Source organism: Bos taurus, chromosome 6, assembly GCF_002263795.3.
Source record: "Bos taurus isolate L1 Dominette 01449 registration number 42190680 breed Hereford chromosome 6, ARS-UCD2.0, whole genome shotgun sequence".
Taxonomy (NCBI): Eukaryota; Metazoa; Chordata; class Mammalia; order Artiodactyla; family Bovidae; genus Bos; species Bos taurus.
The window spans coordinates 6,708,883-6,736,752 of NC_037333.1; the positions used below are offsets into that span (position 1 = coordinate 6,708,883).

General features: G+C 36.8%; 1 pseudogene; it reads left to right on the plus strand.

Moving 5' to 3' along the window:
• LOC100137982 (serine/arginine-rich splicing factor 3-like) lies at positions 1-27,482 on the plus strand (annotated as a pseudogene).
• Positions 27,483-27,870: the final 388 nt, after the last annotated feature.

The following is a 27,870-nucleotide window of genomic DNA, read 5'->3' on the forward strand; positions in this document are numbered from 1 at the left end:
ATGCAAACTTCAGATAATGCACTAGAGTTGAGGTCTAACAAAACAAAAGAACTTCATCAAGGAGGAATAAAGAAAGATGCACCAATAAGGGGCATGAGAGGTTTTCCTCTAAACACCCTTGAGGATAATGAAGCCCTGGTCCTGTTAAAGATCATCATTGCAAAGGCTGCATACGTGGATAAAGTTGTTGACAGAGATGAAAGTACCTCTGGTTCTTCCAGTGTTGGAGATATGACCTGGATTTCAAGTCTTTTATGACTCAATGGACGTGAGTCTGGGTGAACTCCGGGAGTTGGTGATGGACAGGGAGGCTTGGCGTCTTGTGATTCATGGGGTCGCAAAGAGTCGGACACGACTGAGCGACTGAACTGAACTGACTGATGAACTCTAGCTGGTATCTTATCTGACTAGTTATCAAACATGTGCAAGTTTTTCATCAAGGATGCTTTGGTGGCGTGATGCTGTTGTCTATTTAACATCCTTTTCATAAGGATGGCTAGGAAACTTGAAAAAAAAGTTCCCTAGCATGCTATTTTCCAGGTGGTAGGAGTAGATCTCATAGTGACCAGCCCCAAGAAAATTTCCAAGGCTATGATGAGAAATCATGCCATTGCCTTCTGCTCACAGTGAATCAGACCAGCTCTGAAGCTGAGTGTTTTCAGGTGTGCTATTTGGTTCAGTCCAAAAGATGAATTCTCATGGTTTCCCATAATCCGAAGATACTGAGATGTTACTGCTGTCAACACGGACAGCACAAGGCCCTCCCTGTTCCAATCTAAGTGCTTGGCCAAGTACAACCGGGCAACAGAGAAACCAAAGTTCCATAGACAAGTATTGCTGAGTAGGACCTCTGCTCCTCTTCTAAAAGCACATAGCCCAGATAGCATAACTACCTCTTGTTTTGCCCGTTTACCTTTTGATGGGCTCCATGATTCATTAGAACTGCTAACCTGGAAACTAAGCTGGTACCCGGAACATGTTGGGGGAAGAATGTAGATTTTGTGTCTGACTCAGAATGATTATGTAATCTCATCTGTCTCTATGAAGCTATATACTTATAATGTAGATCTTACAGTGTTTGTAAGCAAGACCTGTGGCTTTATGTTGGGGGAGGGAAAAAATTCAGTAACTTACCTCAAATGTGTGCATAAAAGGGTATATGTTAAGAAAAAGGGATATCAGGTAAATATGGAACTATCTCCTTTAAAAGAAGCCATGATAGAAAAATAGAATTTGAAGTTAAAAGTAACTTTTAGAATAACAGTATACCAATAAACTATAGTAATATAATATGAACATTTCAGCAACAGACAACATAACTTTAAATTATATTGCTAAGTCACTTCAGTCGTATCCGACTCTGTGCGATCCCATAGACGGCAGCCCACCAGGCTCCCCCGTCCCTGGGATTCTCCAGGCAAGAACACCAGAGTGGGTTGCCATCTCCTTATCCAATTTCAATTATATAAGGAAGCAGAAAGAACTATTGAGAGAAATTAATAAATTAGTTTAAGCTGGAGATTTTAAGTCATCCTTCTGAAAAAACTTGAATAAGTCTTCAAAAAATCAACAGTATACAAAATTATAACATGACTTATAAACTGAAATGAAGATATTAGAATCTTACACTCAGCAGAGTATATATATATATATTTATATAGTATAATATATAAATATATAAGTATCTAGTAATATATTTTAATATATTTAATATATTAATACTTATTTTAATCTATTTTAATATTATATCTTAATTATATAATTAATTATATAATCTTAATATATTATATATTATACAATTATGTAATATAAAATTATAATTTAATTTTATATAATATAAAAATTATAATTATAATATGAAATATAATATAATTTTATATTATATAATTGTATAACATATATATTATATAGTATTATATTAATATATAGTATCATATAAATATACATTAATAATGTAGTATATTATATATTATTATATACTTTAATATATGGATATTATATTATATCATGTTATAATATATTACAATAATCTACATAATTATTATATAAATAATCTAAATAAAGTAATAAATATATAATATAATTTATATTAAATCATATATAACAATATATAATGTATTTTACATAATTATAAGTAGATATTAAATATATTATTGTATATTAGATAAGTATGTAATATATATTATACAATAACATTATATTGGAGAAGGCAATGGCAACCCACTCCAGTACTCTTGCCTGGAGAATCCCAGGGACGGGGGAGCCTGGTGGGCTGCTGTCTATGGGGTTACACAGAGTCGGACACGACTGAAGTGACTCAGTAGCAGCATTATATCTATTTATATATAATATATAATAATATATAATGTATATATTTTATTTAATACATATTATAAAATATACAATTTATATTATTATATATAATATATATTAACAAGTACTTGTTATAATTAATGTTATATATTAATATAATGTTATATGTTAATATTATAATGTTATATATTGTATTATAACATTATATAATTAATATTATATATAAGAATATAATATATTATTTAATATATAGTATATATTATATATAATTTTTATGTAGTATATAATATAATATATATATAAAATAATATGCATTATATAATATATTAATATCTGTATAATAATATACAGTATACTATATAATTAACCGTGAACTTCCTGATGTTCAAGCTGGTTTTACAAAAGGCAGAGAAACCAGAGATCAACTTGCCAACATCCGCTGGATCATGGAAAAAGCAAGAGAGTTCCAGAAAAACATCTATTTCTGCTTTATTGACTATGCCAAAGCCTTTAACTGTGGGGATCACAATAAACTGTGGAAAATTCTGAAAGAGATGGCAATACCAGACCACCTGACCTGCCTCTTGAGAAATTTGTATGCAGGTCATGAAGCAACAGTTAGAACTGGACATGGAACAACAGACTGGTTCCAAATAGGAAAAGGAGTACGTCAAGGCTGTATATTGTCACCCTGTTTATTTAACTTCTATGCAGAGTACATCATGAGAAATGCTGGACTGGAAGAAACACAAGCTGGAATCAAGATTGCCGGGAGAAATATCAATAACCTCAGATATGCAGTTGACACCACCCTTATGGCAGAAAGTGAAGAGGAACTAAAAAGCCTCTTGATGAAAGTGAAAGAGGAGAGTGAAAAAGTTGGCTTAAAGCTCAACATTCAGAAAACGAAGATCATGGCATCCAGTCCCATCACTTCATGGGAAATAGATGGGGAAACAGTGGAAACAGTGTCAGACTTTATTTTTCTGGGCTCCAAAATCACTGCAGATGGTGACTGCAGCCATGATATTAAAAGACGCTTACTCCTTGGAAGCAAAGTTATGACCAACCTAGATCAGATAAGATAAGATCAGTCGCTCAGTCATGTCCGACTCTTTGCGACCCCATGAATCGCAGCACGCCAGGCCTCCCTGTCCATCACCAACTCCCGGAATTCACTGAACTCATGTCCATCGAGTCAGTGATGCCATCCAGCCATCTCATCCTCTGTCGTCCCCTTTCCTCCTGCCCCCAATCCCTCCCAGCATCAGACTCTTCTCCAATGAGTCAACTCTTCTCATGAGGTGGCCAAAGTATTGGAGTTTCAGCTTTAGCATCATTCCTTCCAAAAAAACCCCAGGACTGATCTCCTTCAGAATGGACTGGTTGGATCTCCTTGCAGTCCAAGGGACTCTCAAGAGTCTTCTCCAACACCACAGTTCAAAACCATCAATTCTTCGGCGCTCAGCCTTCTTCACAGTCCAACTCTCACATCCATACATGACCACAGGAAAAACCATAGCCTTGACTAGATGAACCTTTGTTGACAAAGTAATGTCTCTGTTTTTGAATATGCTATCTAGGTTGGTCATAACTTTCCTTCCAAGGAGTAAGCGTCTTTTAATTTCATGGCTGCAGTCACCATCTGCAGTGAGTTTGGAGCCCAGAAAAATAAAGTCTGACACTGTTTCCACTGTTTCCTCATCTATCTCCCATGAAGTGGTGGGACCGGATGCCATGATCTTGGTTTTCTGAATGTTGAGCTTTGAGCCAACTTTTTCACTCTCCACTTTCACCTTCATCAAGAGGCTTTTGAGTTCCTGTTCACTTTCTGCCATAAGGGTGGTGTGCCTCTTGAGAAATTTGTATGCAGGTCAGGAAGCAACAGTTAGAACTGGACATGGAACAACAGACTGGTTCCAAATAGGAAAAGGAGTTCGTCAGGGCTGTATATTGTCACCCTGTTTATTTAACTTCTATGCAGAGTACATCATGAGAAACGCTGGACTGGAAGAAACACAAACTGGAATCAAGATTGCCGGGAGAAATATCAATAACCTCAGATATGCAGATGACACCAACCTTATGGCAGAAAGTGAATCTTATTACCAGACCTTAAATCACATTCAGAAAACTGTCAGAGAATTTGAAACAAGTAGATTTTACTTTCAGTTTCTGCATGTTACAAGAGTTAGAATCAGATTGAAAAATAAATCCACAGAATCAGATAGTATTTTGAGTTTCAGAACTTTCAAAGTAAAGATGATTCCACTTGATATAAAGTGTTGCAGAAAAAAGAAAATGAGGGAAAGGAGTGCACCTCGTTTTAGGTCTCAAGTTAATTAACTTATTAATTATAATCTTCAGATCAATAATGGATTGGGAAAGGACAAGAAAAGAATCTATTAGCCCATTTCACTATGAAAAAAATGTGAAATCCTAAATAAATATTAGTTGAGTTCAACGTGTTTTTATAAACAAAACACGGTGATGTCAATTTCATTTCAGAAATGTAAGGGGGTTCATCACCAGAAAAGCTATCAATACAATTTAGTTCATTAGTGACCTATAGGGGAAAAACTACTTCAACATAAGCATAATTAATATTTGATAAAGTTTAAAACCTATTTATGATATTTTTAAGTGTTAAAAATAAGGAATTAAAGAAAATTTAACTTAATAAAAGCTTTTAACAAAAACCTATGAAACATTATGATATAGGATTAGGAACAGGGAAGAGAGTCTTGCTATTACAGCTCCCATAATGAGGAGATTTTGGTCAATATAAGAAGACAAGAAAAAACCAGGAGGTGTAAGGATTGGGTAGAATAAATTACTCTGTCACTGTAGATCATTAGATCTTCTATTTGAAGACCTAAGTGAATCAATAGACAAACTATTAGAACTAATAGAGTTCCGAAAGATTGCATAGGTGAAAGATCAATAATAGGCAACATACTAAGTAATATGTAAGCGTGTACTAGGTACTATATAAGAAACTATATACATATTTTACTTATACTAATCCATTTACATTTAATGTAAATATCAAGACACTTTTCTGCATCAGCAGCAACCAACCAGAAATAAGCATGGAGAATACGACTTCACTTACATTAGCAACAAAAACTACAAAGTACATAAGATAATTTAATGAAGAAGTACTAGTCCTTTACAAAGTACTTTTCAAATTTTATTAAATTACATACAATAAGATTTAGGTAAAAAGATAAAAGTAACATGTTCATGGATGCGAAAAACTACACTGTAAAAAAATATCATTCTCCATAAATGAACTTATAAATTCAATGCAGTTTTGATGAAAATTTTAGCAGGGTTTTGTGAGAAAACAGAATATTAGTTTCTGTGAATGGAAGAATAATGGACTAAAGAAAGGGAATTTGTTTTATTGGATATATTAAAATATTTTATAAAACCAAAGCAATAAAAACAGTATGGTACTAGTACCGAAACAGATTTAAAAAACAGATGCGACAAATAGAAAAGCAATGAATAAGCGCCTGGTATATATGAGAAGGTAGCAGAAATCAGCATCACAAATCAAAAAAGAGAGATTATTTGGTAACTTACTCAATATATAGGTAAAAGTATATTTAGATTCTTACAGAATTAATTCCAAATATATTAAAAACCTAATTATATAAGGCAATATATAAAGTAATAAAATATATGAGGCTGAAAAAAAATATATGAGGCTGTCCTTGTGAACTTGGGATAGGAAAGAATGTTTAAACAAGACTAAAAAATTATAAACTTTAAGAATAAGTAAGGCGCTTCCCTGGTGGTCCAGAGGTTAAGAATCTGGCTTCCAATGCAGGGGACTTGGGTGTGATCCCTGGTCGAGGAGCTAGGATCCCACACGCACAAGACAACTAAACCCTTGGGCTGCAACACCACAGCGCGTCCAAGCACCGCAACGAAGACCCAGCACAGCCAAAAAAAAAGTGTAGATGGCATACGAATTTTAATTCATATATAACTTAATATAGAAATCTTTCATATTAAAATGAAAGATTTCTCTACAAAGAGGATATGATAGACAAGCTTGTGGAAGATTAAAAGATGTTTTCAAAATTTATTTTATTTATTTATTTTTCCTGCCTTTTTTTAAAAATTTTATTTTATTTTTAAACTTTACATAATTGTATTAGTTTTGCCAAATATCAAAATGAATCCGCCACAGGTATACATGATTTAAAACTGAAAAATGATTATTAACAAATAGAATACATAAAGAACTACTAATGTCTTCAAGGAAACAAAAACTCGACAAGGAGTAAAAAGAGACTATTAATGGAAGAAGTAGTCTAAATAGCCTATATGGACATGAAGAGATGCTTAACTTCACATGAAGTCAGAAAAATTCAGATGAAGTCAACCTAGTATTGGGAAAAATTTAAAAGTCAGCTAATACCAAATGTTGGTTAGAATGAGGAGTCATGAGATACTTTATGCACTGTTGGGAGAGCAAACTGATAATATTGAGTGAAATTAATTATCCATATATTCTGTATACATATCATTCCTTCATCTGGGTTTACACTGTGTACAAGTTTTTAAGGAAACATTTATGACGATAATGTCATTGCATTATTTGTGTTAGCAGAAAGTTATAAGAAGCCTTGATATCTGTCCCTAGGGAAATGGATTATCATGATAAATACATGCAATGAAATACAGTACAGCAGTAAGTAGTTAATCATTTTAAGTTACAGAATATGGATAGATCTTAGAAATATAGAATGAATTATAATAGGGCAAAACAATTTATGTACATTCAAAACACACACATAGAAAGTAGTATTATTTCTCAGGGCTATAGCTTTGGATGCCTAAGGACATATATAGAATATACTAATGTAAACATCTCTGATGGGAAGGACAATGTAAATGAGAATGGGTAGGACGAAGAGGAAAGAATGATGAAATAAAACGAGAGGAGCATTTCATGGACTTTATAATAAGAGTAGAAAATGAAATCTGTGTATTTGAGAGCCATCTGACTCATGAATAATTAGCATTTGTCCTAATTTGGGAGAGGAGTAAGTAATGTTCCCAGCAAAAGGATGCACATATTTTAAAACAGATTCTGGGAGGATTTGAATGGCCTTATGTAGAAGACAGATGGATATCTGACTAGCATAAATCTTTGCTTTAAATACATTTCTCCACTGAAAGTGTTAGAATTAGTTTGAAATTAGCATCCAGCAATCAATCAATCTAGGAAAGGAATGAAAATTTGAAAATGTGACTATTTAATATTCAGAGAGAATTGCTCTGTAAATCTGGAAAATACAAAATACTCTTGAAATGTTTGCCTTTTGTTGAGTTTCATGTAATCTGTCATGCAGTAGCTTAAAAAGCATCAGTTTGTTTTGTTCGATGGTATTATCTCATTGCACAGACTCATTGACTAAACTTTTTATTCATCAATAAAATTTTCCCTATCATTAATTCTCATGTGAACAATATACTACAGATTATAGCTTGTGGATGCTGCTCTGTCATGCTTAGCATATTGCATTTTTCAATTGCTTTGGTATTCTCGGTATTAATCTTAAAACTCTTTAAAGTCTTCTGGATAGTATATCACTTTTGTCCATATTGTACTTAATAAATCATAGCAATGTGAACTATATAATTAAATGAAGGTTAAATTCTATGTGCTAAATATTCAAAGGCACTATTTTTTGATGGCCCAACCTCATGCATGTTTTAATAGAAAATGTTTGCTATAACCATCTTTTCCTATCACTCACATTTTAGAAGTAATATGATTTTCATTATTAATATTTTAAATAATATTCTTTAATCATAGCAAATATCTCTACTAAAATGTCTTGGAGCTTGTCAAAAATGTTTCTAATAATGTTATAGAAGTATATACTTATATTTATATATATACTTATGCATGTCTTATTGTTCCACAATTTTGTGATTCTTATTTAATATTTCATGTCCTTTTCTAACTGGAAAGTGGGTCAGTGTACAAAAGTTCTTAGCATATTAATGTTCCTCTTTCAGATGTTTTTCATGCCTTATGTGTGTTAGTCACTCAGTCGTGTCTGACTCTTTGTGACCCCATGGATTGTAGTCTACCAGGCTCCTCTGTCCATGGAATTCTCCAGGCATGAATACTGGAGTGGGTTGCCATGCCCTTCTCCAGAGGATCTTCCTAACCCAGGGATTGAACCCAAGTTTTCCACATTGCATACAGATTTCTTTACCACCTGGTCCACCAGGAAAGTCCTTGGTAAATTAAAATATGATAACATTTATACGGCACCCGAGAAAGTTATGTGAAGCCACTTGTAGCCAGAGGCAACTCCCTGCCCTGTAAGTCCTGCCCCACCATCCTGGAGCTGAAGGGGGAGCTATTTCCTACACATTTAATAACTCTGTGTTCCAGCAACCAACCGGATTGGAAAGCTCTGAATTAATGCCTTTAAATTTTTTAAAAGAAATAATTTCTTTCCCAGCCTCTAGAGGTAAGATTAAATTAGAACATAGTGAGACCTCCTCTTTTATACAGAAAGAAGGAATAAAAGATGGTAAGTTGTATGGCCCTTCAAAGAGTAGGGAAGACTCGGAAAATCTCTGGGGACTTTTTACTACTACTACTGCTGCCGCTGCTAAGTCGTGTCCGACTCTGTGCGACCCCATAGATCGCAGCCCACCAGGCTCCCCCGTCCCTGGGATTCTCCAGGCAAGAACACTGGAGTGGGTTGCCATTTCCTTCTCCAATGCATGAAAGTGAAAAGTGAAAGTGAAGTCGCTCAGTCGTGTCTGACTCTTCCTGACCCCATGGACTGAAGCCCACCAGGCTCCTCCTGCCATGGGATTTTCCAGGCAAGAGTACTGGAGTGGGTTGCCATTGCCTTCTCCAACTACTATTACTACTAGTATAATGATTTACATTTGGAATTACGATGTCAATATGTGTCTAGATTTAATAGTTTTTAAGGATGCTGGTAATGCGGCAGACACAGAAAGGTGATAGGCAAGCAGGACAGGACACCTGGAAATAATAATGGGGTGGGTAGTAGGGGACTACACTGCAGGTGAGACAAGGCTATTTGAGAGCAATGATTCACAAACTGCTCAACCTTTCAGTGTCCAAGATAACTGGATGAAACCCTGAATAGGTAATGACTATCTGTCTGCACTTTCCAAAGTGCATTCTTCAGGATATCTTTGTGAGATATTCGTAAGTATTTGGAGGGGCAGGGGAAAGATGAATCTCTTTATCAAATAAATGTGAGAAATTCTGAGATAAAGTTACACTCGATGCTTGATTTCTAAGTCTTTAATATACTGCTATTATTCGTATGTTTCCAGGAGGAAATAGTAACACATACCTTTTCTCAGATGAGCAATATACACTCTTTTCAAATGTGTTTGGCCATATGCACTTACTTCATTTTTTCTCAAAATATATTATTAACCCCCTCAGAAACTAGGGTTTTTTCTAAGATAAGAGTAGACCTATCCTACTACCTTTAAGTGTGTTGTTTGGAACAATATATGCCAACTTTGAAGACTATAAACTGGTGGTAGTAACCTGTATTGAAGTTGGATAAATCGAAGTGTTTTTCCCTTTTTATTTCTAATTTGTTTTCTATCTCTAGTCAATATCTTTTAATATACAAAGTTGTCATACAAATAGATCTGTGACATGTTTCTCAATTTATGTGAGATGATTTCATACATTTTAAACAATTCGATCAATCTTTCAAGTGGTTGCAACTTTTTGCTATTCAGGAAAAAAAGTTTGTGGAAAGTTATATATGGTTTTTATAGCCTGTTAGTATTAATTTTATGTGTAATATTACTTTTTAAATGTGGTTAAGAAAATGTAGCAAATTAGAAATTAATAAAACTGATTAAGTTAATTTCAATTGATAGTAAATTTTATTTAGGCTTTCTAGGTGGTGCTAGTGGTAAAGAACCTGCCTACCAATACATGAGACATAAGAGACGTGGGTTTGATCCCTGGGTTGGGAAGATTCCCTGGAGGGGGTCATGGGAACCCACTCCAGTATCTTGCCTGGAGGATCCCATGGACAGAGGAGCCTCATAGGCTATAGTCCATGGGGTCACAAAGAGAAGGACATAACTGAAGTGACTTAGCACAAGCACAAGAAAATTTTGTCACTAACCCAATTGTTTTGAATTTTTTGCTGATTTGTTCTTTATACACTATAGCTTTTCTAACTTTCTATATTGCTTTTACAGTGAAAAATCAGACTTCATTATATTTTTCTATATGATATGTAAAACATAAGGTCCTAAGACACTGGAAGGAAATGTGCAAAATATAACCACAATTATCTTGGAGTGATGGGGCTTTATGCAATTCAACTGCGAGGGCCCTCTGAATTCTACTTCTGCGTTTTAGGAATTTATTATAAGGACAAATAAATATGTTTTTTAAAAAGATTTAATTGCCACCTGGATAATAAAGTGGTGCAACACTGTAAGACTCTAAAGTGAAGCAGCAGATAAACCTCCACAGATCCTAGGGTTAGTAGGTCCTTCACCTCCCACGCAACCTTCACTAAGTCACTGACCTGTTCCAAACGTCTTCCGTAAAACTGGAAACAGTAATGCACCTACCTCACAGAAAATGAAAATGGGAAAACGCTTTTCTGGATGACTAAATGGAAGATGTAACTGCCTACATAAAAATGCAAGTTCTTTGGAAACAATCTCCAAGTTTATGATAACACAATTTAACAGTGTTTTGCTACTGACATAATCAGTTCAATCTTCAGTGAATTAAAGTTTGAGAAACCTTGAGGGAAATTATAAAGAGTTAAAATTCTAAAAGAATCAGCAGCAGCTCTAATGAGACAATGGATGTCCAGCCTGCCTCTTGTTGATGTTTATCTGCATTTTACATAGATCAACATTCTCTCAAGGAAGAGGTTCTGTTGCTCGTGTTCACCGAGACAAAGCCTACTATTGCTTTCAGTTCAGTTCGGTTCAGTCGTTCAGTCGTGTCGGACTCTTTGCGACCCCATGAATCGCAGCATGCCAGGCCTCCTTGTCCATCACCAACTCCCGGAGTTCACTCAGACTCACGTCCATTGAGTCGGTGATGGTCTAGCTCGAAGATGCAAATACACTTTCGGGGTTTTGATTCTGGAAATTATCCTATCTGGTTCTACACCATTTTGACATCAATGTAGTTGTTGATTTTCCACCACGAGGAGTATAAAAGGAAAGATACAGCCTAGAGGCAGCAATGTATTTTAGATCAAGTGTGGCTGTGAATTCCATTTTCTCACACTGCTCCACCCAGTGAAATACTTCATGCTCTGTGTACTGGTGGGACAGAATGAAGCAGACTGCTTTGAAACTTTTATCTTTAATTAATTTTTACTATTGGAGGAAAGTTATGACCAACCTAGATAGCATATTCAAAAGCAGAGACATTACTTTGCCAACAAAGATTTGTCTAGTCAAGGCTATGGTTTTTCCTGTGGTCATGTATGGATGTGAGAGTTGGACTGTGAAGAAAGCTGAGCACTGAAGAATTGATGCTTTTGAACTGTGGTGTTGGAGAAGACTCTTGAGAGTCCCTTGGACTGCAAGGAGATCCAACCAGTCCATACTGAAGGAGATCAGCCCTGGGATTTCTTTGGAAGGAATGATGCTAAAGCTGAAACTCCAGTACTTTGGCCACCTCATGCGAAGAGTTGATTCATTGGAAAAGACCCTGATGCTGGGAGGGACTGGGGGCAGGAGAAGGGGACGACAGAGGATGAGATGGCTGGATGGCATCACTGACTCGATAGACATGAGTCTCAGTGAACTCCGGGAGTTGGTGATGGACAGGGAGGCCTGGCGTGCTGCGATTCATGGGGTTGCAAAGAGTCTGACACGACTGAGCGACTGATCTGATCTGATTGTATTTTCTTTCTTTTCAATTTAGAAAGATAATAAGAGAAAGAATCACAGGGGAAACTATGTTTCTATCTCAGTGTTTTGAACAAAGCAATCTATTGAATCTTTGACATTTTTGAGAAACCACCCACATGATTAAAAAAAAAAAAAGTTTGCTTCTTCCTGAGGCTCATTTAAAGGAACTTCAAATACAAGGAAATGCATGACAATTTTCTTTTGATTCCTGCAATTCAGTGGGGCTCATTTAATGTTAGAATGCCAGTAAAGATTTTTGCTGCCCAGCAGAAGCGCAGAACCCAGATCAGATGGTCTTGATTACCTGTGACACTGACAGTACGTGTAAGAACAGGCGCTGTATTTTGGAGCACACTGCTCTTACTGTGAAGCTTTGGAGAACTTTTTTTAAAACTTTCTATGTTGTACTGGGGTATAGCTGATTAACAACATTGTGATACTTTCAGGTAAACAGTGAGGGAACTCAGCCATCCATATACATGTATCCATGGGCTTTTCCAGTGGCTTAGTTGTAAAGAATCTACCTGCCATGCAGGAGACAAAGGAGACATGGGTTCAGTCCCTGGGTGGAGAAGATCCCCTGGAGGAGGAAATGGAAACCCACTCCAGTATTCTTGCCTGAAAAAATCCCATGGACAGAGGAGCCTGGTGGGCTACAGTCCCATATGGTGGCATAGAGTTGGAAATGACTGAGCACATTGTCCCCCAAACTCCCCTTCCATCCAAGCTGCCACATAACATTGAGCAGAGTTCCATGTGCCATGCAGTAGGACCTTGTTGGTTATCATTTTAAATATAGCAGTGTGGACATGTCTATCCCAAGCTCCCTAACTATCCCTTCCCTGCATTCTGCCCCCTGGCAACCATAAGTTTGTTCTCTAAGTCTGTGAGTCTAGGATAACGTTTAAGTGAGGATTCTTCCTCCGTAATCTTCTTTGTGAAAGAGATTCAAACTCCTTTGATCTAAGTTCAGATTTCACCTTGGGGCCACTGGTTGTTGCTGGGGATGGCCAGCAGTAGATGCAAGGAAGAGGCATTGTGCAAAGGCACAGTGGGGCTGGGTTTGGGTGCAGAGGAAGAGAGACACAGATAAGTGATCAGTGCACAACAAGGCATGTTTGTTCACACATCAGATTTTTGTTATTGAGGGAGTACCGCTTCTTAGTACTTCTTCTTAGAAGAAAAGTACCACTATTAGTCAGGATCCAATCAGGAAAACAGGGTCCACACCAGGTGGCTCAATAGGAGGAATTTAACATAGGAGCCTGTTACAAAAGGTCATGAAATCTGGGGCCACCACGACTTTCTGCCCAGAGTGTCTTTACCATCAGGCTGTTTCTTTCACTTAGGGAAGAATTAAGTAAAAACAGATATTTTCCAGTTGTTTCTTTCTTAAGAGTATTATTTTTCCCACTAAATCTTTAAAATATGCTTAACAGTTATTCTAAAACCCTTTCCTTATTTACTTTTCCTCATATGCAAATCAGACTCTGAAAAATACCTTCAAAAATGCAAAAATCAACAATACAGATCATAGAAATAAAAAATGAAAAAAAAAATCTTTAAAATACTAATCACTCTACACCCAGGGATAATAATTTCAAATCTTTGGTTGAAAAGTTTATAGGAAAATCTTACAGCAGTATACAGTCTTGTTACTAGCTTTTATCCTCCAATGAACTTTTTTTTTTCCTACTTCATTAAATATTCTTCAGAAACTTTCCTTTTGGTGGATTCAATATATTCCAAGTCTAAATTTCTTTACCATTTTCCTGCTGTTGGAAATTGAGTTTATTTCCAACCATGCAATTTTAAATAAAGCTAAAATATAATATTCTTATAAATAAGTTTTTGGGTTTTTTTTCGCCTCTTTGATTATTTCTAAAACTAAGAGAAGTCCTACCCTCTTTTTGTCTCTTCTTAATTTGTGAGAGGGGGAAAAAAGTCAGGTCTAATTATGACTTGAATATGAGTAGTGCTAAATGACATGGTTTCTTAGAAATTAAAGAAAATTATAACTTTAAAATAAAATTATATATAAAAAATAACCAATTCCAGAAACCTATAAAGTTTTCATGCCCTTTAGTCCCCTCAATGTTCTGTTCATGTTCTCTCTGTTTTCCTCTTAATGAACATAATTTTCTACAGTGTCATCCTTCAAGAAAAAGATTCGGATTCTCTTATATAGATTTTCTACTTTATTCAGTTACTGTAATTGGAGGCAATATTATTTTCTACTATTTCAATAAACTGTACTTCAGCTGAATAACAGGCTTGGACATATATTTTTATAGTTAATATTGTTTCTATGGGAAAATGTATTCAGAGATTCAAATACATATTTAAAAATAAAATTTAACAACACAATTTGCTTACAGGTAAAGGACGTTCAGTATTTCAAAAAGTAAAACATATTTGGTTAACCTCGTTTCATTATTCACATATTACCAAATACCATTGTACTTTGATATATAGTTCATCAGGTCACATATGAAAATCTCTTTTCTAAGAAATGTGTGTGTGCATTAAATATTAGATATGGTAGATTCTTTGAAGGATTTAGGCACTTGGAATTACTAGCTGAGCCTTAAGTTAAGTTGATTTCCAGAAGGAGACTATAAACTGTGTCAATGACGATCCTGAGCAAATTTTGCACAATAGCACAGGCATCACTGTTGTTACTGTCTTGCTTTATTTTCTTTTCATAACATTTATCACTTGGTTTATAATATATTTATATGTTTTCATTTTAAATTCCATCCTTCATGAGAGTATTAGCGTCATGAGAGCAGGTCATTTCTTTCATTCTCTGCTTTATTCACTGTCTTGTATATAGTAGGTGCTCAATTAATGCCTTATTTGAATGAATGACTATTGTGTGAATAAAATGTGAAGATTGTTTCAGATCTGATACAACAGAAATAACATAGAAAATATTGAAAATTTTGTAAATAAGCCCAATTTTAAAAATTGCTAGTGTCATATTTTTATTATCCTCCAAAGTATTTGTGAGTTGTTTTGGTTTATGGATATGTTCACTTGTGTCATATTTTAGATTACACATATAAATAATATCTTGAAATACTGAGTGTGTCAAATCTTGAGCTGTGTCTGTACAGAAAAGAAGTGTGAATCTCAAAGCCTACGTTACAAAACATGTATCTTTTTCTTTCCAAGTAAATTAAAAAATTTTGTCTTAAAAAAATGTGAAATAGACCTAACTCTTTAAACCAAGCAGCATTGCTGATGATTTTAGAATGTGGTTGCCCTGACCTTCATGGAAAGTCACAAATATGTTTTCCATTTAATACAGACTTCATTTGCTTTACTCTTAATAAGTTAAGTTAAATGTCCCACACCATAAAAATTACCCTTAGACAAAGGGTACTTTGTCTTCTGAAAGTAAGAATTCTGAAGCTAAGAATTCTCAATGATTCAAAGATAAACGTTAGTCTTTATGAGGGGCAAGGCTACAAAGAATAAGATGACCACGGTCAAATTTAGTCTGGCTTTTTTCCCCCAGCAACTCTTAGGCATTCGTCATAGTGCTTAACAGAAGTTCCCAAAGGTAAATGAGGGAATGGAATTAGAATAGATTTTAAACAAATGTTTATTAAGATCCACAACTGTATTCACTATTGGTAACTGGAACTTCAAAGCAGAGTAATGAATTTAAATACATAGTAACAGAAAAAAATTTTTTTTAATTTATAGAAGGAACAAGTTAGGTTGGAAAGAATCATTACCATCAGTCAGTCTTAGAATTGGAGCCTTTATTTTATGCATGCCTGAGAGGCAAACTGGTTAATATATCTATGGCCTGCACATTTCCAGTATATCTCTTTTCTCTCTCTTTTCCATTCTACCCTTCATTTTTCAGACCCCTTCCATCTCTCCCAACACAGTCACCCCACACATTCATGCACATGCACAAGTCTGTCTTTGGTATGAAGCATCTTAGGTTTATTGGTAACTCATCTTACTAATGGACCCAGTTACAATGATCTCATTAGAAAAGTTAAAACAACAGCTGTCTATTACCACAGAAATGTGTGCAAATGATTAAAAAAGTAATTCCCTTTTCTTCTTCTAAATTGCATAGACTGTAATGAAAGCAATTACTTTTGCCATTTCCTGTGTTATCAGAATGTTCATATCACTGCAGAAGTAAGAAAAGTTTTTCTATTTAGTTTGGCCTCTGCAATCACAACAAAAGGTATTTATATAAAAGGCCAGAAAACCATCAAGAAATTTTACTATTTCAATAATCCCAATGCTATCAAATCTATCCTACGAAAATATTCTAAAATAGTGAAAATTATGAATACAAGCATGGCTGCAAGCAACAAAATGAATTCAAGGTAAATTAAGCAAGTAGGCGAATTTGTTGAAAAGATAAGTCATAAATTTAATGGCACATTTGTAAAACAGCTTCAGGAACAGATAGGAGCTAAGAAACAACCCTAGAGTGGGTCAGAGCTACAGGAATTCCTAGAGATCTCTTATCATTGTGCTACCACTGGAATTAATCAGCTCTAACTACATTTTCTTTCTTGATTTTTACATGCTTAAGATTCAAAAAGTAAAGAAAAAAGAGGACTAATTAAAATCAGAAATGAAAGGGAGATATTACAACTGATACCACAGAAATACAAAGGATCATAAGAGACTACTATAAACAGTAGCATGCCAACAAATTGGACAACGTAGAAGAAATGGAAGAATTTCTAAAAAACATACAACCTATCAAGACTGAATCATAGTGGAAGAGAAAATCTAAACAGCCCAATTAACTGGTAATGAAACTGAGTCAGGAATTAAAAACCTCCCAGCAAAACAAAGTTTAAAACTTCACTGATGAATTCTACTAAACATTCAAAAGAGAATTAAACCAATCCCTCTCAAACTCTTCAAAAACAGAAAAGGAGAAAGCTCTTTCAAACTCATTTAAAGAGGTCAGCATAACCCTGATACCAACACCAGACAGGATACCGAAGGAAAGAAATTATAGGTCAATATTATTGATGGATCAGAGAAGACAATGGCACCCCACTCCAGTACTCTTGCCTGGAAAATCCCATGGACGGAGGAGCCTGGTGGGCTGCAGTCCATTGGGTCGCTACGAGTTGGACATGACTGAGTGATTTCACTTTCACTTTTCACTTTCATGCATTGGAGAAGGAAATGGCAACCCACTCCAGTGTTCTTGCGTGGAGAATCCCAGGGACGGGGGAGCCTGGTGGGCTGCCGTCTACGGGGTCGCATAGAGTTGGACACGACTGAAGTGACTTAGCAGCAGCAGCATTATTGATGGATGTAGATGCAAAAATCTTCAACAAAATATTAGCAAACTGATTTCAACAATACATTTTAAGGATCATACACCATGATCAAGTAGGATTTTTTCCAGGGGTGTAAGTATCATTCATTATCTGCAATGAAGTCAATGTGATATACCGCATTAACAAAATGAAGAATAAAAATTATGATTATCTAAACTGAAACAACAACAAAAAAAGCATTTGACAAAAGTCAACATCCATGTACAAAAAAAACCTCTAAACAAATGAGAATAGAAGGAATGTACCTCAACATAATAAAGGCTGTACATGACAAACCCACAGCTAACATCACCAGTTCAGTTCAGTTGCTCAGTCGTGTCTGACACTTTGCGACCCCATGAATCGCAGCACACCAGGCATCCCTGTCCATCACCAACTCATGGAGCTCACCCAAACTCATGTCCATCAAGTCAGTGATGCCATCCAGCCATCTCATCCTCTGTCGTCCCCTTCTCCTCCTGCCCCCAAACTCTCCCAGCATCAGGGTCTTTTCAAATGAGTCAACTCTTCACATGAGGTGGCCAAAGTATTGGAGTTTCAGCTTCAACATCAGTCCTTCCAATGAACACCCAGGACTGATCTCCTTTAGGATGGACTGGTTGGATCTCCTTGCAGTCCAAGGGACTCTCAAGAGTCTTCTCCAACACCACAGTTCAAAAGCATCAATTCTTCAGCGCTCAGCTTTCTTCACAGTCCAAATCTCACATCCATACATGACCACTGGAAAAACGAGAGCCTTGACTAGATGGACCTTTAACATCATACTCAATGGTGAAAAGCTGAAAGTCTTTCCTCTAAGATGAGAAACAAGACAAAGGTGTTCACTGTCACCAGTTATTTTCAACACAGTATAGGAAATCCTACACAGAGTAATTAGGTGAGAAAAAGAAATAAAAGACATCCAAATTGGAAAGGAAGAAGTAAACCTGTCACTTGCACATGACAAGATGTTATACACAAAAAGCCCTAAAGATGCCATCAAAAACTGTTAGAGCTAATAAACAAAATCAGTAAAGCTGCAGGATATAAAATCAATATGCAAAAATTTGGTGTGTTCCTGTACACAAATAAACAAACATAAAGAGAAATAAAGAAAACAATCTCATTTATATCAAAAAGAACAAAGTTCTCAGGAACAAATTTAACCAGAAGGTGAAAAGCTTACATATTGAAAACTAGGGAATTTCCTGGCAGTCCAGTGGTTAAGACGCAGCACTTTCAATGTGGGGGCCTGTGTTTGATTGAAATAGATGAAAACAACAGAATGGGAAAGACTAGAGATCTCTTCAAGAAAATTAGAAATACCAAGGGAAGTTTTCATGCAAAGATGGGCAAAATAAAGGCCAGAAATGGTATAGACCTAACAGAAGCAGAAGATATTAAGAAGAGGTGGCAAGAATACACGGAAGAACAATACAAAAAAGATCTTCATGACCCAGATAACCACAGTGGTGTGATCACTCACCTAGAGCCAGACATCCTGGAATACAAAGTCAGGTGGGCCTTGGGAAGCATCACTATGAACAAAGCTAGTGGAGGTGATAGAATTCCAGTTGAACTATTTCAAATCCTAAAAGATGATGCTGTGAAACAATATGCCAGCAAATTTGGAAAAGTCAGCAGTGGCCACAGGACTGGAAAAGGTCAGTTTTCATTCCAATCCCAAAGAAAGGCAATGCCAAAGAATGCTCAAACTACTGCACAATTACACTCATCTCACATGCTAATAAAGTAATGCTCAAAATTCTCCAAGCCAGGCTTCAACAGTATGTGAACTGTGAACTTCCAGATGTTCAAACTGGATTTAGAAAAGGCAGAGGAATCAGAGATCAAATTGCCAACATCTATTGTAGTTTTCAATTTTATTGGTGCTATGAAATCTAATTAAGCTTTTGAGATTTTTCTTTTTCTCTTCCAATCACACTTTTTATTGCTGTTATAAACTTTTGCCTCTACATTGGGCTTTTGCAGTTATGTGGAGTTTTCCTTTTTTTTTCCTTTCCTCTTCCTTTTTTTTCCTTTTTTTAATTTTTTAAAACCTATTATTGTTTTTTCTGCTTTTATTACTTTGCTTGCTTTTCCTACTGTTCTTTTCCCCTTGCAGTTATCTTTAATGTATATAAATCTTCTTTATCTATCTCTATTTAGCTTTGCATATCTATTCTTTCTTTCTTTTCTTTCTTACCTTTCCTCTCAACATATGTTAATTTTGTTTTCATTGCTTTATTCCAAACTTGGCACCTTGCTTTAGTTTTGTTTTCCAGTTTGTGCTTTAGTTAGTTTTGTTCTTAAATGATAGATATAATTTTTGGTTTCCTTTGTTCGCCAGGTCACTCTATTGTACTTTATTTTTGTTGGACTGTACTTTATTTTTGTTGGACTGTTTTGATTTTGCTTATGGATGTATCTGTGTATGTGTATAGTCCATGATTTTAATTATTATTTGCTGATTATGTAACTGCCATTAGTCTGGGATTCATCTTTGGTTTCTCATTTTTGGCCATGTGTTATCTCACTTAATGACATAACAAAACACTTGTGGAATTTTGTTCCTGACCAGAGATCAAGCCCTGAATCTTTGGATTGGGAGCACTGACTCCAAGACCCTAGACTACCAGAGAACTAACCCTAGGGAGTATCAAATAGTGAGAAGTCACACAAAGGAAACCACTTGAATACATGACCCAGAATCACCCAACCACCAGTAGCACCCTGTGCAGGATGCCTCATCCAAAAAATGAACAAAACAAAAATACAAACAGAATTAGCAGCAGACAGGATTACCACCTTACTCATCCTTACAGTGGGGGGGGAAAAAAAAACTTAGCATAAATCTCACCCTATATGAAGCTTACACAAACCACTGCACCAAACTTAGGAGGGCAGAAACCAAAAGGAAGAAAGAATTCAACCTTGAAGCCTGGGAAAAGGAGACCTCAAATACAATAAATTTAAAAAAATAATAATGAAAAGGCAGAGAAATACTGCACAAATGAAGAAACAAACTTGAAACACAGAAGGCCAAATAAATGAATAGGAAACAGGCAAACTACCTGAAAAAGAATTCAGAATAAGGATGGTAAAGATGATCAAAACTCTTGAAAACAGAATGGAGAAAATGCAAGAATCAATTAACAAAGACCTAGAAGAATTAAAGAATAGACATACAGAGTCAAACAACACAATTACTGAAATTAAAAATACGCTGTTGCTGCTGCTATGTCACTTCAGTCATATCCGACTCTGTGCGACCCCATAGACGGCAGCCCACCAGGCTCCCCCGTCCCTGGGTTTCTCCAAGCAAGAACACTGGAGTGGGTGGCCATTTCCTTCCCCAATGCATGAAAGTGAAAGGGAAATCGCTCAGTCGTGTCCGACTCTTCACGACCCCATGGACTGCAGCCCACCAGGCTCCTCCATCCATGAGATTTTCCAGGCAAGAGTACTGGAGTGGGGTGCCATTGCCTTCTCCCAAAAATACTCTACAAGGAATCAATAGCAGAATATCTGAAGCAGAAGAATGAATCAGTGAGATGGAAGATAAAATGGTGGAAATAGCTTCTGAAAAGCAGAATAAAGTAAAAAGAATGAAAAGAACTGAGGATAGTCTCAGAGACCTCTGGGACAATATCAAACACACCAACATTTGAATTATAGGGGTCCCAGAAGAAGAGAAAAAGAAAGGGTATGAGCAAATTTTTGAAGAGACTATAGTTGAAAATTTCCCCAACATGAAAAAGGAAATAGTCAATCAAGTCCAAGAGGTGCAAAGAGTCCCATACAGGATAAACCCAAGGAGAAACATGCCACAAGACATATACTAATCAAACTAACAAACATTAAACACAAATAAAGAATATTAAAGCAGCAACGGAAAAGCACAAGTAACATACAAGAGAGACCCCATATGTTTAACAGCTGATCTTTCAGGAGAAACTCTGCAGGCCAGAAGGGAATGGTAGGATATATATCAAGTACTGAAAGGGAAAAATCTACAACCAAGATTACTCTATCTGGAAAGGACCTCATTCAAAATTGATGGGGAAATCAAAAGCTTTTCAGACAAGCAAAGTTAAGAGAATTCAGTACCACCAAACTAACTTTACAACAAATGTTCAGTTCAGTTCAATTCAGTCGCTCAATTGTGTACGACTCTTTGCCATCCCATGAATCACAGCACTCCAGGCCTCCCTGTCCATCACCAACTCCCGGAGTTCACTCAAACTCAAGTCCATCGAGTTGGTGATGCCATCCAGCCATTTCATCCTCTGTTATCCCCTTCTCCTTCTGCCCCCAATCCCTCCCAGCATCAGGGTCTTTTCCAATGAGTCAACTCTTCGCATGAGGTGGCCAAAGTATTGGAGTTTCAGCTTCAGCATCAGTCCTTCCAAAGAACACCCAGGACTGGTCTTCATTAGGATGAACTGGTTGGATCTCCTTGCAGTCCAAGGGACTCTCAAGAGTATTCTCCAACACCACAGTTCAAAAGCATCAATTCTTCAGTGCTCAGCTTTCTTCACAGTCCAACTCTCACATCCATACATGACCACTGGAAAAACCATAGCCTTGACTAGACGGACCTTTGTTGGCAAAGTAATATCTCTGCTTTTCAATATGCTATCTAGGTTGGTCATAACTTTCCTTCCAAGGAGTAAATGCCTTTTAATTTCATGGCAGCAATCACCATCTGCAGTGATTTTGGAGCCCCAAAAAATAAAGTCTGACACTGTTTCCACTGTTTCCCCATCTCTTTCCCATGAAGTGATGGGATCAGATGCCATGATCTTCGTTTTCTGAATGTTGAGCTCTAAAGCCAACTTTTTCACTCTCCACTTTCACTTTCATCAAGAGGATTTTAGTTCCTCTTCACTTTCTGCCATAAGGGTGGTGTCATCTGTATATCTGAGGTTATTGATATTTCTCCCGGCAATCTTGATTTCAGCTTGTGTTTATTCCAATCCATCGTTTCTCATGATGTACTCTGCATAGAAGTTAAATTAGCAGGGTGACAATATACAGCCTTGACGTACTCCTTTTCCTATTTGGAACCAGTCTGTTGTTCCATGTCCAGTTCTAACTGTTGCTTCCTGACCTGCATATAGGTTTCTCAAGAAGCAGGTCAGGTGGTCTGGTATTGCCATCTCTTTCAGAATTTTCCACAGTTTATTGTGATCCACACAGTCAAAGGCTTTGGCATAGTCAATAAAGTAGAAATAGATGTTTCTCTGGAACTCTCTTGCTTTTTCCATGATCCAGCGGATGTTGGCAATTTGATCTCTGGTTCCTCTGCCTTTTCTAAAATGAGCTTGAGCATCTGGAAGTTCACGGTTCACGTATTGCTGAAGCCTGGCTTGGAAAATTTTGAGCATTACTTTACTAGCCTGTGAGATGAGTGCAATTGTGCAGTAGTTTGAGCATTCTTTGGCATTGCCTTTCTTTGGGATTGGAATGAAAACTGACCTTTTCCAGTCCTGTGGCCACTGCTGAGTTTTCCAAATTAGCTGGCATATTGAGTACAGCACTTCCACAGCATCATCTTCCAGGATTTGAAAGAGCTCAACTGGAATTCCATCACCTCCACTAGCTTTGTTCATAGTGATGCTTTCTAAGGCCCACTTGACTTCACATTCCAGGATGTCTGGCTCTAGGTGAGTGATCACACCATTGTGATTATCTTGGTTGTGAAGATCTTTTTTGTACAGTTCTTCTTTGTATTCTTGCCACCTCTTCTTAATATCTTCTGCTTCTGTTAGGTCCATACCATTTCTGTCCTTTATCGAGCCCATCTTTGCATGAAATGTTCCCTTGGTATCTCTAATTTTCTTGAAGAGATCTCTAGTCTTTCCCATTCTGTTGTTTTCCTCTATTTCTTTGCATTGATCGCTGAGGAAGGCTTTCTTATCTCTCCTTGCTATTCTCTCTTCTTTAATCATTAAGGAAATGCAAATCAAAACCACAGTAGGATATCTCCTTACATGCCCTAGACTGGCTATTATCAAAAGACAAGAAATAACAAGTGTCCACAAGGATGTGGAGCAAAGGGAACCCTTCTGAACTGTCGGTGAGAATGCAAATTGGTGCAGTCACTTTGAAAAAAGTATGGAGTTTTCTCAAAAACTAAAAATATAACTACCATACCGTTCAGCAGTTCCACCTCTTGGTATTATCAGAAGAAAATGAAAATACTAATTCAGAAAGAAACACAACTCCATGTGCATTGTAACATTATTTACAACACCAAGATATGTGAACAATCTAACTGAATGGGTAAGAAGATGTGGTGTATATATATAAACAAATATGTGTGTCAAGTATGTTGAGATTGCTTAACAAATTTAAAAATGGAAAAAAAAAACTTGCCATTTGCAACAACATGGATGGACCTTTAGGGCATTATGCTAAGTGAAATAAGTCAGAGAGAAATATTCTTTGATCTCTTATATGTGAAATCTAAAAAATAAACATAACAGTTCATAGATACAGAGAACCAACTGGTGATTGTCAGAAGTGGGGGTGGGGGTGGGAAGAATAGGTATTAGAGGTCAAAAGGTAAAAAAATAAAAAAGCATTACTTGTGAACTAGCCAATAGATTCTTATTATCCTAGTCTTAAAATTTCCTTATTTCTATCAACAGAAGAATCATTAATTCAAACCTGCTGAAGGCATTTAGATGTAGTGAAAACATCTGATTTATAGTCTAATTCTCTGCAACATACTTTTATAACCAAAGTACAAGATTGAGTAGAGGATTATAGAAGATCCACTGCTTCAGTAATGGATTAAGCTGCTCTGTGACTACAACTTGAAATGTTTATTCTTTCAGCAAACAATTATTGAATATTTACTGTGGCCAGCTTCAGAGGTAACTGCCAAAATATAACTGTCTGTACAGAGGTGGTTACTGCACAATTGCACTCATTTCACATGCAGGCAAAATAATGCTCAGAATTCTCCAAGCTAGCCATCAATAGTGCGTGAAATGAGAATTTCCAGATGTTCAAGCTGGATTTAGAAAAGGCAGAGGAACCAGAGATCAAATTGCCAACATACGTTGGCTCACAGAAAAAGCAAGAGAATTCCAGAAAAAACATCTACTTCTGCTTTATTGACCATGCTAAAGCCTTTCACTGTATGGATCACAACAAACTGTGGAAAATTCTGAGAGATATGGGAATACCAGACCACCTCACCTATCTCCTCAGAAACCTGTATGCAGGTCAAGAAGCAACAGTTAGAACCAGATATGGAAAAATGGACAGGTTCCAAATTGGAAAAGCAGTACATCAAGGCCATATATTGTCACCCTGCTTATTATACTTATATACAGAGTACATCATGCAAAATGCCAGCTGAATGAAGCACAAGTTAGAATCAAGATTGCTGGAAGAAATATCAATAACCTCAGATATGCAGATGACACCACCCTTTTGGCAGAAAGAGAAGAGGAACTAAAGAGCCTCTTGATGAAGGAGAGTGAAAAGGTGGCTTAAAACTCAACATTCAAAAAACGAAGATGATGGCATCCAGTCTCATCACTTCATGGCAAATAGATGGGAAACAATGGAAACAGTGACAGACTTCATTTTCTTGGGCTCCAAAATCATTGCAGAAGGTGACTGCAGTCATGAAATTAAAAGACACTTGCTCCTTGGAAGAAAAGCTATGTCAAACCTAGACAGCATAGTAAAAAGCAGAGGTATTACTTTACTGACAAAGGTCCATCTAGTCAAAGCTATGGTTTTTCCAGTAGTCATGTATGGATGTGAGTTGGACCGTAAAGAAGACTGAGTGTCAAAGAATTGATGCTTTTGAATTGTGGTGTCAGAGAAGACTCTTGAGAGTCCCTTGGACTGCAAGGAGATCAAACCAGTCAATCCTAAAGGAAATCAATCCTGAATACTGATTGGAAGGACTGATGCTGAAGCTGAAGGTTCAATACTTTGTCCACCTGATGTGAAGAGCTGACTTATTAGAAAAGACCTTGATGCTGGGAAGGACTGAAGGTAGGAGGAGAAGGGGACGACAGAGGATAAAATGGTTGGATGGCATCACTGAGTCAATGGACATGAGTTTGAGCAGGCTCCAGGAGTTGGTGATGGACAGGGGAGCCTGGCGTGCTGCAGTCCATGGGGTTGCAAAGAGTCGGACATGACTGAGCACTTAACAACCCAGAGGTGGTTGTAAAGGTAAATATTTTATAATGCTCTTTGGAGCCAGGTTTATATGTTTAGTTTCTAAAGTATGTTCTTTTGTAAAAAATATGTTCAGTTCAGTTCAGTTGCTCAGTCGTGACCTGGCATGGACTGCAGCATGCCAGGCATCCCTGTCCATCGCAAACTCCTAGAGTTTACTCAAACTCATTACCCAAAGAAAGGCAATGCCAAAGAATGTCAAAAAATATATAATATCAACTTAAATTTAATTTCAGTGTATGAATTATGATGTTACTGTTGTTTGAATTAGTAAAATCTCACTATGTTCTCAAAAGTGTTAATGAGGTTATTCTTGGTACAGACATACATTGTTTCATTGCACTTTGCTTTATTGTGTTTCAAAGATACTATGGCATATATCCAGACAAAACTATAATTCAAAAAAAATAGCAGCACTATTCATAGTAGCCAAAACATGAAACCAACCAAAATGTCCAATGATAGATGAATGGATAAAGAAGATGTGGTACATATTTACAACTACTCAGCCATAAAATAAAAAAGGAAGAAAGGAAGAAAATAGTGCCCATTTGCAACAACATGGATTCAATTAGAGATTATCAGACTAAGTGAAGTAAGCCAGAAAGAGAAAGACAAATAGCATATGATATCACTTATAGGTGGAACCTAAAATAGGGCACAAATGAACCTGTCTACAAAACAGAAACAGACTCACAGGCAGAGAGATCAGACTTGTGCTTGTCAAGGGAGAGGAGAAAAGGGAGAGAGTTGGCCTGGGAATTTGGGGTTGACAGATGCAAATTATTACATTTAGAATGGATAAACACCAAGGTCCTACGGTACACCACAGGGAGCTATATCCAGTCTCCTGGGATGATCCATAATGGAAAAGAATGTTTTAAAAAGAGAATGTAGGCTATTTCGTGGACGTCAGGTGTGTGGGCGCATCTGGGAACGCGGGCGGGAGGGGACCGGGAAGACCTAGCCTAAGTTCTGTGGATTTGAACCTCCGCATTTCTAACCTAAGATCTCAAAACGCATCGTGATTCCTGTCGATTGGACTGTAAATTTTATGATAATCTTGGAAACAATGGTAACAAGACTGAACTGGAACGAGCTTTTGGCTATTATGGACCACTCCGAAGTGTGTGGGTTGCTAGAAACCGTCCTGGCTTTGCTTTTGTTGAATCTGAAGACCCCCCCAGATGCAGCTGATGCTGTCCCAGAGCTAGACGGGAGAGAACACTGTGTGGCTGCCGAGAAGGGTGGAACTATCCAACGGTGAAAAGGGAAGTCGAAATCGTGGTGCACCTCCTTCTTGGGGTCGTGGCCCTTGAGATGATTATCGGAGGAGGAGTCCTCCACCTCCACGCAGATCTCCAAGACTGAGAAGCTTCTCCCGCAGGCGGAGCAGGTCCCTTTCTAGAGATAGGAGAAGAGAAAGAACACTGTCCCGGGAGAGAAGTCACAAGCCATGCTGATCTTTCTCTAGGTCTCACAGCAGATCTAGGTCAAATGAAAGGAAATAGAAGATCAGTTTGCAAGAGGAGTGGTGTACAGGAAATAACTTCATTTGACAGGAGTATGTACAGAAAATTCAAGTTTTGTTTGAGACTGCATAAGCTTGGTGCATTTTAAAAATGTTTTAGCCGTTCACATTTGTTTGTCTGTTGGAACAGTGACACACAAGGTGTAGTTCTCTATGGTTTGAAATGGGTCATATGAGGCATGTAATATCACAAATTGTTACTTTAAAATGTTCCCTTAAACAAAATTTAATTTGCTTTGAATTTTAGTCTTGCATAGGCTGATAATAAACCTCTAACTCCTGCCCGGGTAAAGTCGATGTTTAACATTATGGAAACAAAAACTGGCAAAAATTGGAAGATTTTTTTCAACATAGCTGGGATATGGTATGCAGCTGTAGTTAAGCGGTTTTTAAAAGCTGCTGTGAACTCAAAAGCTGGAGAAATTAAAGCTGCACCCTTAAACTGGATTAGAGGTTTAAAAATTCCACTAGTCTTCACACTGGACAAAAGGTTGTCCAGTTGGTGTAGAATCTAAGAAGTTTCAAGGAAGTTAGTTTACCTTTGCT